The 17,110-nt window shown below is 46.4% G+C and overlaps 2 long non-coding RNA genes across 2 annotated transcripts in view; both read left to right on the top strand.

Annotated features, from left to right (window-relative positions):
- LOC144587444 (uncharacterized) overlaps nucleotides 1-17,110 on the top strand; it is a 75,484-nt gene that overhangs the window by 50,588 nt on the left and 7,786 nt on the right. The gene's annotated exons all lie outside the window — the stretch shown is intronic.
- On the top strand, nucleotides 8,869-12,773 carry LOC144587433 (uncharacterized). The gene is made up of 2 exons (XR_013542590.1): nucleotides 8,869-9,099; nucleotides 10,698-12,773. It is a non-coding gene; the product is annotated as an uncharacterized LOC144587433 (long non-coding RNA).

Raw genomic sequence — 17,110 nt, 5'->3', positions numbered from 1 at the left:
GGGGGGACCCCACTTTTTGACCTGAGAGCAAGGTTTTCGAGGAGGGGGGAAGAGCAGGGGGAGAAGAGCAGGGGAACCCCCACCCGGACCCTCTCCTTCTCCTCCAGGATCCGGAAGAGGTTCTTCCCGCCCCCCCTCGAAGGAAGGAACCCCTGGGGAGAGGGTCGCCATCGCCTCTGGGGTCTCCCCTAAAAAAGTGGGGTGCGCTGAGCTTCGGGGGGGATTGAGGAAGGTTCCTCCCTTGGGGGGCCCTTTGCCTGGGGAAGGCAAGGAGGGGGAGGGGCAGAAGTGGGGAGGAGAGCATGGGGGCAGGGGCAGGGTTGGGGTCTCTTCTCCCATCCTCCCGAAGCAACGCCCCTCCCCCGAGGAAGAGGAGAAAGAAGAAATGGGGAGGGTTAAAACAAGAGTCCTTTATTTGCAAAGAGAGATGCAAAAAAGGAAGGATGATGCCTAGGGAAGAGGGGGAAGGAGGGATAGAAAGAGAGCTAATGGGTGGAGTGGTGTGAGTGGGGGGCAAGGCATTTTGTTATTTGTCCTGTTCTCTCCCCCCCTCCCGAATTCCTGATCCCATGGATTTCGTGCCTCCCCCATCATCTCCTCTCCTGCACAGGGGAAGAATTCTGGAGAACCCCAAAGCTGGCAGGTCGGAGGCGGAGGGCAGTCAGTCTGGGAGGCTTTTCCTTCCTGATCCTGGACTCGGAGGACAATCCCGGCTTCTGGCTGCGGGCAGCCAGGCCTTCCTTTCTCCTCTGCCTTGAGGGATCAATAGGGGTGGTGGCGGTGGAGAGGGCAGGAGGGGGGAGCCTCGTCCCTGGAAACCCGAGAGGAACCGGCCGGGGTCTCTTGCCAGGTGTTGAGGGCATCACCTTCAATCCTCCCTCCGACTTCCTGCCCCAAAGGGCCCAGATCTTCCCAGTGGGCCACACAGCCTCCCCTCCTTCCCCCTCCGTGCAAGGATCTGCCCTCGGAGCCCCACCAGGGAGCCCCATGGGGACCAGATCAAGAGGGATCTGAAAGGGGGCATCCAAGTGGAGCCGAACATCCGAACCAGGCTGGGGTGGGGGAGGGGGTGGGTTGGCCCGGGAGGGAGAAAGTCTCCCCAGATCCTTTTCTCTCACCTTTGGAATAGGGGGACACGTCCCCCAGACATGGGATACCCTCCCTCCCTTTTTTGGCCCTGCCTCCCCCTCCCCAAAGGCCAAACCTTGCACCCCCACCTTCATCCACCTCCATCTGGCTCTCTTCTCATTTTTTCAACCCCACTAAAAAACACATTTCCCCATTTCCTGCGCCTCTCAAGAATTTCTCCCCCACCCACTCCTAGGTTCAGTCCCTTCCTGTGCTTTATTTTCAAACCCCTAGCAAGGTCATTCAGGGTTCCACTTACGGAGGGAGTAGGAGACCATCCCAGCCAGCAGCAGGAGGGCAGCCTCAGCTCCCAAGATGCCCCCCACAAGGGGCCATGCTGAGCCTGAAAGGGGAGAAAAATTTGGGAAAGGGTAGGGAGGCAGTCTCCCCCCCAAGAAACTCATCTCCTCCCACTGGATTATCCCAGGCCCCCAAACCCACCCAACAGGCTGCCTCTCACCTGGCCCCTCCAGGCCACGTCGAGGGGTTCCTGGAGGACGGCATGTTCCACGTGGCACCTGTAGTGGCCCCTCTCCTTGGGGTCAATCTGGAGGCTCAGCTGTGCCTGGAAAGTCCCGTTCGCGTTGGAGAGGGCACCCTTACGGTGCATCTCCTGCAGGAAGACTTCACTGTCCTTCACCCAGGAGATGTTGATCTCTTTGAGGTAGAAGCCGTCCGCATGGCACACGAGCGTTTCCAGGCTCCAGCTGGTTGCAACGTCATTGGCTACTGAATCAGTGTTCCATTGTGATGGACAAGTGTGGTTTCTGGGCTGTCCGTCACAACAGCAGAAGAAAGGATCAAAGGAAGACCAGTTGACCATATGATGCGGCTCAGTTTGGATCTGCTTCTGGGCATTATCCAGCAAGAGAGCTCAGGTCTTTGAGTTCGAAATCGGGTTCGTGATTGTCAGAAACAGGCATGGGTCACTCAGAGACTTCCACGCTATGTAAACCTGATTTGTAACTTTTAAATAACCTTAAAATTCAACGGGTATCATTTCAATAATGTTTGAATGTGCCGTTTCTCTTAGGGAGACCCTTCCCTCTATTTCAAGGCTTCCTCGGTTTGGAAGGCTATCCAGCCTACGTCCAATTTTAGGGTCACAAACTCGATTTCTCCTTGTGTCCCTGTGCAATTCAATGAGCACGTGTCCTTTTCTGACCATCGGGATCCTCACTGTAATGGATCTTTCTTTCTTTCTTTCTTTTTGAGGGGTGCTTACACACAGCCATTAAGCTGGAGAAAAGATGAGTGTGTTTCCCTCCCCATCCTGTGTAGGTTTGTGTTCAGGGACTACAATTCGTGTAGCTGGGGAAGGCTGGGCTTTGTAGTCCAGGAACCCCTACCTGCCCCTCTCTCACCTCCGCAGCTCCTCCTCCAGGTACGGCAGGTGCCTCTTCAGCCATCCGGTGCAGTTCCTGCCCCAGAAGCTTTTCTGGTGCCTGTACAGGTCCCGCATGCCCCCCCTTGCAGATCTCTTGCCCGTCGTAAGCCTCTTTGTGGAAGGAATTCTCCTGCCCATCATCCCTGAGTTCACAGCCATCAATGCACTGCAAAATGTCAAACCCCAATGGAGAAAAGCACCAACAAGGTGCAGGCAATGGGGCTCCAAAGTCCAGGGCAGCCCCCGCAACAGCCCCCCCTGCAACAAGTGGGGTCAGACTGAACCTTAAGGAGAAGGCACCTTCTCTAGGACCACCCTGTCCACCTTCCTGGGCACCGAGACATTTCCTCAAAGATGCATGTCTCAACTGCCAAAGTTGCAAATTAAGTCTATGTTAACCTCCCAACGACCAATCACAGAGCAAGGACTTCTACAAGCAAATCATGTCAATGATGGAAAGCAGACTTAATGCCATGGAGGACGGGAGGGAAAGACCGTATTTTTCCATGTATAAGACAACCTGATGTATAAGACGATCCCCACTTTTCCAACCCCAAATAAGAAAATTTGATTTTCCTAAGCCGTGTGAAAACAGGATCAAAGGGCTGCGGAACTGGAGGGGGAAAGCAGCTATGCTTTATGAAGGGAAGAGGTAAAGGGCTCCTGCAGCTCTTTCATCGCTGCTTTACCCCGCCACTTCCTAAACCCCATGGAAAGTAGTGATCAAAGGGCTGCAGGATCAAAGGGCTGCAATCTTTAGTCTAAAGATTTTAAATAAAAATATCTTATACACAGAAAAATACGGTAGATCTGCTTTTTCCACAGGGTCTCCCGTCCTGACCACAGTTGTTAAAGGCCCAGTGAAAGCCACCCACACCTATAGCCATCCACACAGTGTTGTATTGCAATAATACAATAATCATCTTAGAGCTGGAAAGTTGGATGTGGCCCTCCGGATTCATGCATCCAGCCCTGTCAAGGAGGCACTTCTGGGGAATTATCTGAACTCACAACCACTGGCTCCACAGCTGGAGACCGAAACCATATCATTATAAAATATTTATAATTGGTTTGATTGTCAGGATCTTTTTCCCTGCTGCTTCCCATTTTTCTCCCTACTTGTAGTACAGTGGTGTCTCGCATGACAACGTTAATTCATTCCAGCGAAATCGCTGTTGAAGGAAAACATCGTAATGCGATATTCAAAAACCCATAGAAATGCATTAAAACCCGATTAATGTGTTCCTATGGGCTTGAAACTCACCGTCCAGTGAAGATCCTCCATAGCGCAGCCATTTTCGCTGCCTATGCAGCGAGGAATCCATCCCAGAAAGCAGCAGGTGGCCATGTTTTTTACCCGGTGGACATTTTGAAACCGCCGATCAGCTGGCCGAAAATCATCGCTTTGCGATGATCGGTTACTGAAGCAGGGAACCGATCATGGCAAAGCGAAATTCCCCCATAGGGAACATCATTTTGAGATCAGTTTTGCAATCGCAAAATCTTCAACGTCAAGCGATTTCGTCGTCAAACGGAGTGCTTGTTAAGCGAGGCACCACTGTATATGCTTTTAAAAAATCAATACAGACAAATAAGTGCAGTTCTCTTTTGCATAGTCAATGAAGCAGAAGTAGATATTTTTCTGGAACTCTCTGGCTTTCTCTATAATCCAGCGCATGTTAGCTATTTGGTCTTGAGTTCCTCTGCCCCTTCGGAATCCAGCTTGTACTTCTGGGAGTTCTCAGTTCACATACTGCTGAAGCCTACCTTGTAGGATTTTGAGCATAACCTTGCTAATGTGTGAAATGAGTGCAATTTACGGTAGTTGGAGCATTCTTTGGCACTGCCCTTCTTTGGTATTGGGATGTAGACTGATCTTTTCCAGTCCTCTGGCCACTGTTGAGTTTTCCAAACTTGCTGGCATATTGAATGTAGCACCTTAACAGCATCATCTTTCAAGATTTTAAATAGTTCAACTGGAATGCCATCACCTCCACTGGCCTTGTTGTTAGCCAGGCTTTCTAAGGCCCACTTGACTTCGCTCTCCACGATGTCTGGCTCTAGGTCAGGGAGCTCTAGGTCAGCAACTACATTGTCTCGTTTGTCCGGGATATCCAAATCTTTCTGATATGTAAATGTGCATGTGTATAAGTGTGTGGACATGTGGAGAAGATGTAAGATCTCTTCTAACGAATGTTGTGCTGTCATGCTGCCAGTTTTTACCACTAAACTGTAGGCTTGACACAATCCTTAGGTCTCTGTATGTTGTCCTGGTAAACACCCTAATTCAGCATGAAAACATCCTTCCTTTTTTTTTTTTTACTGTACTTGTTCTCACAACTTGGATAAGCAGCAATTCCTTGCTGATTATGTAGCATATCACTGACTATGTGGTAAATCCCTTTTTTAATCAGTGGGTTTCTCATATAATAATGAGCTCTGTATGATAATAAACAGCAGTACTTCTGAGTCGCAAACACAGGGTCTGCAAGCTTAAAACACGACGAGAAAAGCAGGACTTATCACTGGAAAAACATAGGCCTGGCTCTATGTAATGTCAGTTTGAAGCTGTAATTAAAACCATAAACTATTAACTATAAGCTATATACCCTAATGGTCACACCAGTAAGAGTCTCGTCAGTTCAGCTCAGCAGCTGAGTAACTCAGCAAGTTCGTCAAAGATCATGGAGTGCTTTCCGGATAACAGTAGCAGAAACCATGAGCTCTTCTCTCCTTGCCAAAAATGGGAAAGCTTGGGGCCAAAGGACAGTAATTTCTCCCCATCATCATAATCTTCTTCTGTCGCCTGCTCTCAGCCCCTCCCCCCCCCCACTCTTCATTCATAGAGGACATAGAGCTACGAGGGAAGCAGAGGGGGCTCTTCCCTTGGTGCATTTCAAATGGGAACCAAAAGTGGAAAAAGTGCACCCCCTGCCTCTTCTTTCCACACCTCTAGGGTCCTGGGGGATCATCTTGCTAGGAGGGTCTCCTCATGAGTTTCTGGCAGAACTTTTGGTGCATCACGTCAATTGGGGGGGCAGATTTCAATGCATTTTTTGGGAGGGAGGCTTCTCTGCAAAATGTTATGCATCCTAAGAAGCACACAACTTGAAAGAATACAGCAAGCATTTATTTCATGTTTGCAAGCATGGAGAGAGCACGACCCTGCAGGGGTAACACATCTTATATAGCTGACACAATTGTCCCTCTCTGTCCCTCTGGCCAATGGGCCAAAGTCGGAAGGCTTACATTCTATCTATCACATCACAACTTCATACTGCACCCCACCCTCATCTATTGCTCAACTGTGCATACGCATCTTGAAAAACCAAGAACCTGTTACAATTAAAGGACTACATTGTATACAACAACACACAACTATGCCTATTAGTATAAGCAGAATACCAAAAGCAAATATTTGTTTCAGCCATGTAATATCTGGTAACCATGAAGTGAACCAACTCCATGGGTTGTCATTTTCTATCATATTTATTGTGCTACAATCCCCGGATAAGATCCCACGGTTAGTGTTCCTGTTACAGCGCCACCACCTTCTCTTCCCCCCCCCCCAGATCCTGATAATTGTTCATCAATTATCACTTCATCCCTACAGGTTGGTCCCAAAGGGACCATCCTTTGGTCCTTTCTCACATTTGTACTTGGTCTTTTTCGTCTTGATCTGTTCCCTTCTTGGGGCTTGATGACCTGTACTGGGAAAGTCATAAACCCTATACCTACACAAGCTCCCTTTTGAAACCCTGGGTGATAGTTGGTGGCCCATCCAGAAGAGAAGTACATGTGTCCCCAAATGCTCCTTGTTCCTGAGTAATGTGCTTGTAAAGGGGGAAAAGGCAGGATATATGTCAGCCAAAGTGCTATTACTTGCATCCAACCCCACCACCCCATGTGTGCTCGATTTATTACCATTACAGTGGGGTCTTGACTTATGAACGGCCCAAGTTACGAACATTTTGACTTACGAACCGCTCTCACAGGAAAATATTGACTTGACTCACGTACTTAGATTTGAGTTACGAACTGGAAAAACAAACACTTGGGAGGCAGGGAAAGTGCAAAATGTGAACTTTCAGTTAACTGTTGGCCAGTGAAAAGGGTGCCTGTCTGCTTCCTCACTCCTCCCAGCGTTTAGAGAGTGGATTGGGAGACAGTCTTCGGACTGCCTGGTACTGTACTGCCTGGACTGTATTTTCCCTGCCTTCCCTGAACCTTTCTTGACCTAAGAAAAAAAGAAACAAAATATCCCCCTCTAGTGGTCGAAGGCGGAATAGCAGCTTCCCATTAGTTTCTATGGACGGAAAAGAGCAGATACGGATCAAATGGTTTTCAATGCATTCCTATGGGAAATGCAGATTTGACCTGCGAACTTTTTGATTTGAGAACCGCCTTCCAATACGGATTAAGTTCTCAAGTCAAGACTCCACTGTACTAAACAAGATTGTCCCCTTACTAGAAAGCCAAAACTGGTTCCTACAATATGTATAGTTTTTCAGTTGTTCAAATCTTTCCTTAGACTGGTTAAATCCTGGCACTCTTTTATTCCAATTACCTGGATGGGTACAGCAGAAACACAATACTTTCGTGCCTTTGGTATACCTCAGCCATTTCTTTTCTGTCCCCATCACTTATGCTCTGTAATGAACGTACTATTAAAGCACTTACTATGATCAATCCTGGCACCAAACTCATAGTTCCTATAGAGAACTATGGAGACTCAGATATCAAAGTCACATCCTTCCCCATTGTTTTGAACATGTGGTGTGCATGTCTCATACACGAGTTACCATGTGTTCCTGGTCCAATAAGCGGTGAAAACAATATCACTCCTGACACAAATAAAAGTCAGCAACCCATTTTAGTCCACACTTCCACACCTCTTCAGCTTTATCTTGAGAAGATCAGTCGGGTCTTGGAAACACTTCCACTGACTAGAATTCTCCTCTGCACTAACTTTGTCCATGTGTGGTGGGTCCACCCTCCTTCAGCTGTTCATATGGAAGTTTCACCAAGTAGTGTCTTTCCCAGCTGGGCTGTAAGGTTTCCTTTTCCCACCTTTTTATCAACACCCAGTCGCCAGCTTTTACTCGATGCCCCGGAGTTTCTAGAGGACTTCTTTCCTGTTGGCAGTAAGAATAGAAAATATTGCCAGTATATTCTCTCAAACCCTGATCCTTTAGTTTGTGGATTGCCCCACTGGGCTTTTCTGAAGTTATATCGCAAATAGAGCATCCATACATCATTTCAAAAGGGGGCAATCCCAGCCCTGTCCTTGGTTTTGTTTGAATCTCAAATAAAGCTAATGGTAGTATAGTGATGCCTCGCTTAACAATTGCCTCGCTTAATGAGGAAATCGCTGTACGATTAGGTTTTTGCAATCGCAAAACGATGGTTTAAATGGGGGAATTTCACTTAACGTTCATCGGTTCCCTGCTTCAGGAACCGATTTTCGCTTTACAACAATCAGCTGATCATCGGGTTTCAAAATGGCCACCGGCTGAAGAAAATGGCCCCCACGGTGCTTCAGGATGGATTCCTCACTGTGCAGGCATGGAAAATGGCCACCCTATGGAGGATCTTTGCTGGACGGTGAGTTTTCAGCCCATTGGAACGCATTTAAGGGTTTTCAATGCATTTCAGTGGGCTTTTTAATTTCGTTTGACGATGTTTTCGCTCTACAGCGATTTCGCTGGAATGAATTAACGTCGTCAAGCAAGGCACCAGTGTAGTTTAGTCCATGGTAACCAAATTTCCAACATCAGTCTTTTGAGTGTGGCATTTATTCTCTCCACCCTACCAGAAGAAGGCGGATATCAAGAGGTATGAAGTTCCCATTTTATCTCTAACTGCTTATCTGTTCCTTATCATTATCATTATTATTATTTTAAAGTGTGAAATTACTTCTGGCAAATTAAACCTCTGGATAACTTGTTCCAGAAGGCATTTTGTCCCATTCCTCACATTTACTTTTGTCATTTGGAAATGCCTCCACCCAGCCTGTCAGGTGATCTAGTATTACCAAACAATATTTCAGCTTGCCCACCAGTGGCAGTTTTATAAAATCCACCTGTATCCTCTGAAAAGGTCGAGTAGCAAACGATCTCCCTGCTTTAGATGTCATCTATTTTCCTGATTTATTCACCTTCTGGCAGATGAGGCACCTTTGTGTAATGTCTTTAGCTAGCATCCATACCTCCATCCCAACATACTTCTTTAAAAACGCTCCTACCAGAGCTTCAGTTCCCCAGTGCCCTCCCTCATGTAAGGCTTTAAAAACTTCTCTTATTATTGCTATTGGAAGCCATACTTGGCCGTCTGACAACACTAACCTAACCTTTTCAGGTCTTGCTCCCTGAATATGTATAGAAATATGTATAGAAATAGTGAACCTGCAAACCAAGTACAGGGAAGATCTGGACGAAGAACCCCTTCCAGGGGGAGTGAAGTGGTTCATAGATGGCTCTTCTAGGATGGTGGAGGGCCAGAGGAAGAGTGGGTACGCCATAGTAGAGGAGCAGAGAGGAGAAGTGGAGTCCGGAGCCTTACGACCCTCAATGTCCGCCCAAACGGTGAGTTGTATGCTCTGAAGAGAGCATTGGAACTGGCTAAAGGGCAAAGGGTTAACAGACTCTAAGTATGCCTTTGGAGTGGTACACATGTTTGGGAAATTGTGGGAAGAGCAGGGGTTAATAAATTCAAAGGGGAAAACAGTAATGCATGTGAAGTTACTGCAGGTGGCAGTTGTTCATGTTCCTGGCCATGTGAAAGACTCCACCAGGGAAGCCAAGGGCAATAGAAGCGCGGACACGCTTGCTAAAAAGGCTGCCGTCTCAGGGAAATCAATATCAGATATTCAAATGACACTGATACCAATAGGGAGGGATCCGCAGTATCCTTTGGTGTACCAGCAGAAAGATGAAGTGGCTTAAGAGCAGGGAGCAAGACCTGAAAAGGTTAGGTTAGTGTTGTCGGACGGCCAAGTATGGCTTCCAATAGCAATAATAAGAGAAGTTTTTAAAGCCTTACATGAGGGAGGGCACTGGGGAACTGAAGCTCTGGTAGGAGCGTTTTTAAAGAAGTATGTTGGGATGGAGGTATGGATGCTAGCTAAAGACATTACACAAAGGTGCCTCATCTGCCAGAAGGTGAATAAATCAGGAAAATAGATGACATCTAAAGCAGGGAGATCGTTTGCTACTCGACCTTTTCAGAGGATACAGGTGGATTTTATAAAACTGCCACCGGTGGGCAAGCTGAAATATTGTTTGGTAATACTAGATCACCTGACAGGCTGGGTGGAGGCATTTCCAAATGACAAAAGCAAATGTGAGGAATGGGACAAAATGCCTTCTGGAACAAGTTATCCCGAGGTTTAGTTTGCCAGAAGTAATTTCACACTTAAAAATAATAATAATGATAATGATAAGGAACAGATAAGCAGTTAGAGATAAAATGGGAACTTCATACCTCTTGATATCCGCCTTCTTCTGGTAGGGTGGAGAGAATAAATGCCACACTCAAAAGACTGATGTTGGAAATTTGGTTACCATGGACTAAACTACACTGGTGCCTTGCTTGACGACGTTAATTCATTCCAGCGAAATCGCTGTAGAGCGAAAACGTCGTCAAACGAAATTAAAAAGCCCACTGAAATGCATTGAAAACCCTTCAATGCGTTCCAATGGGCTGAAAACTCACCGTCCAGCAAAGATCCTCCATAGGACGGCCATTTTCCATGCCTGCACAGTGAGGAATCCATCCTGAAACACAGTGGGGGCCATTTTCTTCAGCCGGTGGCCATTTTGAAACCCAATGATCAGCTGATTGTTGTAAAGCGAAAATCGGTTCCTGAAGCAGGGAACCGATGAACGTTAAGTGAAATTCCCCCATTTAAACCATCTTTTTGTGATTGCAAAAACCTAATCGTACAGCGATTTCCTCATTAAGCGAGGCAATTGTTAAGCGAGGCATCACTATACTACCATTAGCTTTATTTGAGATTCGAACAAAACCAAGGACAGGGCTGGGATTGTCCCCTTTTGAAATGATGTATGGATGTTCTATTTGCGATATAACTTCAGAAAAGCCCAGTGGGGCAATCCACAAACTAAAGGATCAGGGTTTGAGAGAATATACTGGCAATATTTTCTATTCTTACTGCCAACAGGAAAGAAGTCCTCTAGAAACTCCGGGGCATCGAGTAAAAGCTGGCGACTGGGTGTTGATAAAAAGGTGGGAAAGGGAACCCTTACAGCCCAGCTGGGAAAGACACTACTGTACTTGGTGAAACTTCCATATGAACAGCTGAAGGAGGGTGGACCCACCACACATGGACAAAGTTAGTGCAGAGGAGAATTCTAGTCAGTGGAAGTGTTTCAAAGACCCGACTGATCTTCTCAAGATAAAGCTGAAGAGGTGTTGAAGTGTGGACTAAAATGGGTTGCTGACTTTTATTTGTGTCAGGAGTGATATTGTTTTCACCGCTTATTGGACCAGGAACACATGGTAACTCGTGTATGAGACATGCACACCACATATTCGAAACAATGGGGAAGGATGTGACTTTGATATCTGAGTCTCCATAGTTCTCTATAGGAACTATGAGTTTGGTGCCAGGATAGTAAGTGCTTTAATAGTACGTTCATTACAGAGCATAAGTGATGGGGACAGAAAAGAAATGGCTGAGGTATACCAAAGGCACGAAAGTATTGTGTTTCTGCTGTACCCATCCAGGTAATTGGAATAAAAGAGTGCCAGGATTTAACCAGTCTAAGGAAAGATTTGAACAACTGAAAAACTATACATATTGTAGGAACCAGTTTTGGCTTTCTAGTAAGGGGTCAATCTTGTTTAGTACAGTGGAGTCTTGACTTGAGAACTTAATCCGTATTGGAAGGCGGTTCTCAAGTCAAAAAGTTCGCAGGTCAAATCTGCATTTCCCATAGGAATGCATTGAAAACCATTTGATCCGTATCTGCTCTTTTCCGTCCATAGAAACTAATGGGAAGCTGCTATTCCGCCTTCGACCACTAGAGGGGGATATTTTGTTTCTTTTTTTCTTAGGTCAAGAAAGGTTCAGGGAAGGCAGGGAAAATACAGTCCAGGCAGTACAGTACCAGGCAGTCCGAAGACTGTCTCCTAATCCACTCTCTAAACACTGGGAGGAGTGAGGAAGCAGACAGGCACCCTTTTCACTGGCCAACAGTTAACTGAAAGTTCAAATTTTGCACTTTCCCTGCCTCCCAAGTGTTTTTTTTTCAGTTCGTAACTCAAATCTAAGTACGTGAGTCAAGTCAATATTTTCCTATGAGAGTGGTTCGTAAGTCAAAATGTTCGTAACTTGGGCCGTTCATAAGTCAAGACCCCACTGTAATGGTAATGGACTGAGCACACATGGGGTAGTGGGGTTGGATGCAAGTAATAGCACTTTGGCTGATATGTATCCTGCCTTTTCCCCCTTTACAAGCACATTACTCAGGAACAAGGAGCATTTGGGGACACATGTATTTCTCTTCTGGATGGGCCACCAACTATCACCCAGGGTTTCAAAAGGGAGCTTGTGTAGGTATAGGGTTTATGACTTTCCCAGTACAGGTCATCAAGCCCCAAGAAGGGAACAGATCAAGACGAAAAAGACCAAGACAAAGTACAAATGTGAGAAAGGACCAAAGGATGGTCCCTTTGGGACCAACCTGTAGGGATGAAGTGATAATTGATGAACAATTATCAGGATCTGGGGGGGGGGGGGGAAAGAGAAGGTGGTGGCGCTGTAACAGGAACACTAACCGTGGAATCTTATCCGGGGATTGTAGCACAATAAATATGATAGAAAATGACAACCCATGGAGTTGGTTCACTTCATGGTTACCAGATATTACATGGCTGAAACAAATATTTGCTTTTGGTATTCTGCTTATACTAATAGGCATAGTTGTGTGTTGTTGTATACAATGTAGTCCTTTAATTGTAACAGGTTCTTGGTTTTTCAAGATGCATATGCACAGTTGAGCAATAGATGAGGGTGGGGTGCAGTATGAAGTTGTGATGTGATAGATAGAATGTAAGCCTTCCGACTTTGGCCCATTGGCCAGAAGGACAGAGAGAGACAATTGTGTCAGCTATATAAGATGTGTTACCCCTGCAGGGTCGTGCTCTCTCCATGCTTGCAAACATGAAATAAATGCTTGCTGTATTCTTTCAAGTTGTGTGCTTCTTAGGATGCATAACATTTTGCAGAGAAGCCTCCCTCCCAAAAAATGCATTGAAATCTGCCCCCCCAATTGACGTGATGCACCAAAAGTTCTGCCAGAAACTCATGAGGAGACCCTCCTAGCAAGATGATCCCCCAGGACCCTAGAGGTGTGGAAAGAAGAGGCGGGGGTGCACTTTTTCCACTTTTGGTTCCCATTTGAAATGTGTGTTTAGTCGTTTAGTCGTGTCCGACTCTTCGTGACCCCATGGACCAGAGCACGCCAGGCCCTCCTGTCTTCTACTGCCTCCCGGAGTTGTGTCAGGTTCATGTTGGTTGCTTCGCAGACACTGTCCAGCCATCTCATCCTCGGTCGTCCCCTTCTCCTCTTGCCATCACACCTTCCTAACATCAAGGTTTTTTCCAAGGACTCTTTTCTTCTCATCAGATGGCCAAAGTACTGGAGCCTCAGCTTCAGGATCTGTCCTTCCAGTGAGCACTCAGGGTTGATTTCCTTTAGAACTGATAGGTTTGTTCTCCTTGCAGTCCAGGGGATTCTCAAGAGCCTCCTCCAGCACCACAATTCAAAGGCATCAATTCTTCTGTGGTCTGCTTTCTTTATGGTCCAGCTCTCACTTCCATACATCACGACAGGAAAAACCATAGCTTTGACTATTCGGACTTTTGTTGGCAAGGTGATGTCTCTGCTTTTCAAGATGCTGTCAAGATTTGTCATCGCTTTCCTCCCAAGAAGAAGGCGTCTTTTAATTTCAGGGCTGCTGTCTCCATCTGCAGTGATCATGGAGCCCAGGAAGATAAAATTTGACACTGCCTCCATATCTTCCCCTTCTATTTGCCAGGAGGTGATGGGACCAGTGGCCATGATCTTAGTTTTTTTGATGTTGAGTTTCAGACCGTTTTTTGCACTCTCCTCTTTGAAATGCACCAAGGGAAGAGCCCCCTCTGCTTCCATCGTAGCTCTATGTCCTCTATGAATGAAGAGCGGGGGGGGGGGGGAGGGGCAGAAGTACGAGCTGGATTCCGAAGGGGCAGAGGAACTCAAGACTAAATAGCTAACATGCGCTGGATTATAGAGAAAGCCAGAGAGTTCCAGAAAAATATCTACTTCTGCTTCATTGACTATGCAAAAGCCTTTGACTGTGTGGACCACAGCAAACTATGGCAAGTCCTTAAAGAAATGGGTGTGCCTGACCACCTTATCCACCTCCTGAGAAACCTATATATGGGACACGAAGCAACAGTTAGAACTGGATATGGAACAACTGAATGGTTCAAAATTGGGAAAAGAGTACAACAATGCTGTATATCGTTCCCTCGCCTTATTTAATTTATATGTAGAATATATCATGCCGAAGGCTGGACTGGAGGAATCCCAAGCCGGAATTAAGATTCCCGGAAGAAATATCAACAACCTACGATATGCAGATGATACCACTCTGATGGCAGAAAGTGAGGAGGAATTAAAGAACCTTGTAATGAGGGTGAAAGAGGAGAGTGCAAAAAACGGTCTGAAACTCAACATCAAAAAAACTAAGATCATGGCCACTGGTCCCATCACCTCCTGGGAAATAAAAGGGGAAGATACGGAGGCAGTGAAATTAAAAGACACCTTCTTCTTGGGAGGAAAGCAATGACAAACCTAGACAGCATCTTAAAAAGCAGAGACATCGCCAACAAAAGCCCAAATAGTCAAAGCTATGTTTTTTTCTGTAGTGATGTATGGAAGTGAGAGCTGGACCATAAAGAAAGCTGACTGCCAAAGAATTGATGCCTTTGAATTGTGGTGCTGGAGGAGGCTCTTGAGAGTCCCCTGGACTGCAAGGAGAACAAACCGATCCATTCTAAAGGAAATCAAGCCTGAGTGCTCACTGGAAGGACAGATCCTGAAGCTGAGGCTCCAATACTTTGGCCATCTCATGAGAAGAGAAGACTCCCTGGAAAAGCCCCTGATGTTGGGAAAGTGTGGAGGCAAGAGGAGAAGGGGACGACAGAGGATAGATGGCTGGACAGTGTCATCGAAGCAACCAACATAAATTTGACACAACTCCGGGAGGCAGTGGAAGATAGGAAGGCCTGGCATGCTTTGGTCCATGGGGTCACGAAGAGTCGGACATGACTAAATGATGATGACATTTACATACAGCCAGTCATTGTGGACATTGCATCATCCCAGACTGCATGATTCAGCATTTTGCACACTTGTAAAATATGGGTGCTGATTATCATAGGCCAATTTACACCCGAGCAGAACATATTCCCAACTCTTCAGTTAGTTCCCCGTGTCTTTGCACACTCAGTGGTTTCGTTAGAATGTCTGCCACATTCTCTTCTGTTTCACAATACTGTAGTTGAATCAGTTTTTCTTTTTCTGCATCTAATTTTTTCCCCTGTGGTTGCTATCTGTATACATGTAGTGTTGTCCTCAAACACTATTATGGCCTGATCTGCTTCTGCCACCACTGCCCGCCACCTGCTGGGTTTTTTGTTTTCCCCCAGTTTGAGCACTCGGGACCAAAAAGGTTTGATGTCACTGCTCTATGCTATGGATGGATATCCTCATGGAGACCTTGGCAAAGGCCCAATATATCACCAGATTTGATCATATTAAAGGTTATTGGCAGACCCAGGTAGCTAAGGATGTCTCCAACAAATCTGCATTTGTCCCACATGTCAGCTTGTTGAACTGCATCCGAGGGTGTTGAAGGGACTGGCTGAAGAACTCTCAGAACCGCTGATTATAAAGCGGCCATCATACAAACGTCTAGAAAAAAAGCAGTCATAACTAGAAGCCAACACGAATTTGTCAATAACAAATCCTGCCAGACTAATCTGACCTAATTTTTTGATCTGGTAACCTCCCCGATAATGGGAAGGGTGTAGACATCAGATATCTTGACTTCAGCAAAGCTCTTTGTTAAAGTGCCTCCTGATAGTCTGATTAGCAACTAGGCATGAGATGGATCAAACAGCTGGCAGGCTACTGAATCATACTCAGAGGATGATTAACATCTTCTCAAACTGGGAGGAGGTAACAAGTGGGGTACCCCAGGGGGTCTATCCTGGGTCCTGTGCACTTCAACGTTTTTATTAATGATCTGGATCTGGAGGTGCTGGGAATGCTAATCACATCTGCAGATGACACAACATTGGGTGGAATAATCTACTGTTTCCCCTGGTACCATTTCCTCCAGAAGTGCCTCTGCCACTGTCAGGAGGCTGCCCAGCCCCTCTGCGAGTGAAGTAAGGGGGAGAGGAGGGGAAGAAGTTTTGAGACTCTCTCGAGGGCTTGGGAGGATCCTGGTGAGTCCCTGGTGGAGGGCAGGGTTTCACTCAACTAGAGCTTATTTTCAGAGTAGGGCTTACTTTCGGAGAAACACAGTAGCAGTTTCACTTGAGCAGTGGGTTTCCCCTTTATAGGAGATCTTGGATGACTAGAAAGATGACTCTTTTTATTAAAGGTCCTCCTACATTCCATGCATTTCCATGGCCTCTCCATGTCTTTGATAGCTACGAATCATTAGGACACCCGACTCCACAGGAATCCTACAGAAATTTATAGACCTCCCAGGCAAGGAGAAGATTCTACAATTCATCAGTGCTGATATGATTGCAGAAAATGGGTGATTCCCACAACAAAACCAGACTGTGGCGGTTTGATATTCTCAGATGTCTGGAGATGTGTGATTTCCCCTCTGGGTTCAAAAAAAGACAACTGACCCACCGGGGTCTGCCCAAAAGCCGTATCTGAGGGGTTGGTCCATCTCTCCCTTTCTCTCTTTGGCTAGCATGCCTCTTTCCTCCCTGATCTTTCTGCCCCACTCTCTTCTCTTTCTCTCCCCAATAGGAGGGTTTCTCAGGTCTTACTTCTCCTTTCCGCCTCTTCATGAGGGATCATCAATTTCTTCCACTGCTAGGTCCAGGGATTCTCCATTCATATTCTCTTCCAGCCTTAAAATAATACCCTTTCCTTCTTTTGCCCTTCTGCCTCTCCAGCTTCCACTGTCCCTTCTTGATTTATCCTCCCGATATATATCTCTTCCCTCTTCCTGTCTCATTCCTTTCTTTTTTCTCCTTCACCCCCGCTGCTCCTAACATTCCCTCACCCGGTGGAGCCTTCCTTCCCTCTGATGGGTTTTCTGCTTCCCTCACTCAAACTTCCACCTTAGGCACTCCGGCTCTTTATTTCCAGACTCTCCATTCCCTTCACTGCTCTGAACCTTTGATTCTTCACCCAGACCTATCTCTATCTTCTTGGTTTTCTCTGTGACCCTTCTCATCTGATATCTCTCATCTCGTTCTCCCCACTGAGCTGTTGCTTCTCTGATGGGTCATATGTTGTTTCTCTGGGGCTTCATGAGCTTCTCCATCCT

Source organism: Pogona vitticeps, chromosome 2 (genome assembly GCF_051106095.1).
Source record: "Pogona vitticeps strain Pit_001003342236 chromosome 2, PviZW2.1, whole genome shotgun sequence".
Lineage (NCBI taxonomy): Eukaryota > Metazoa > Chordata > Lepidosauria > Squamata > Agamidae > Pogona > Pogona vitticeps.
Note: the sequence above shows the minus strand (reverse complement) of the source record. Positions and strands in the feature narration are given on the sequence as shown.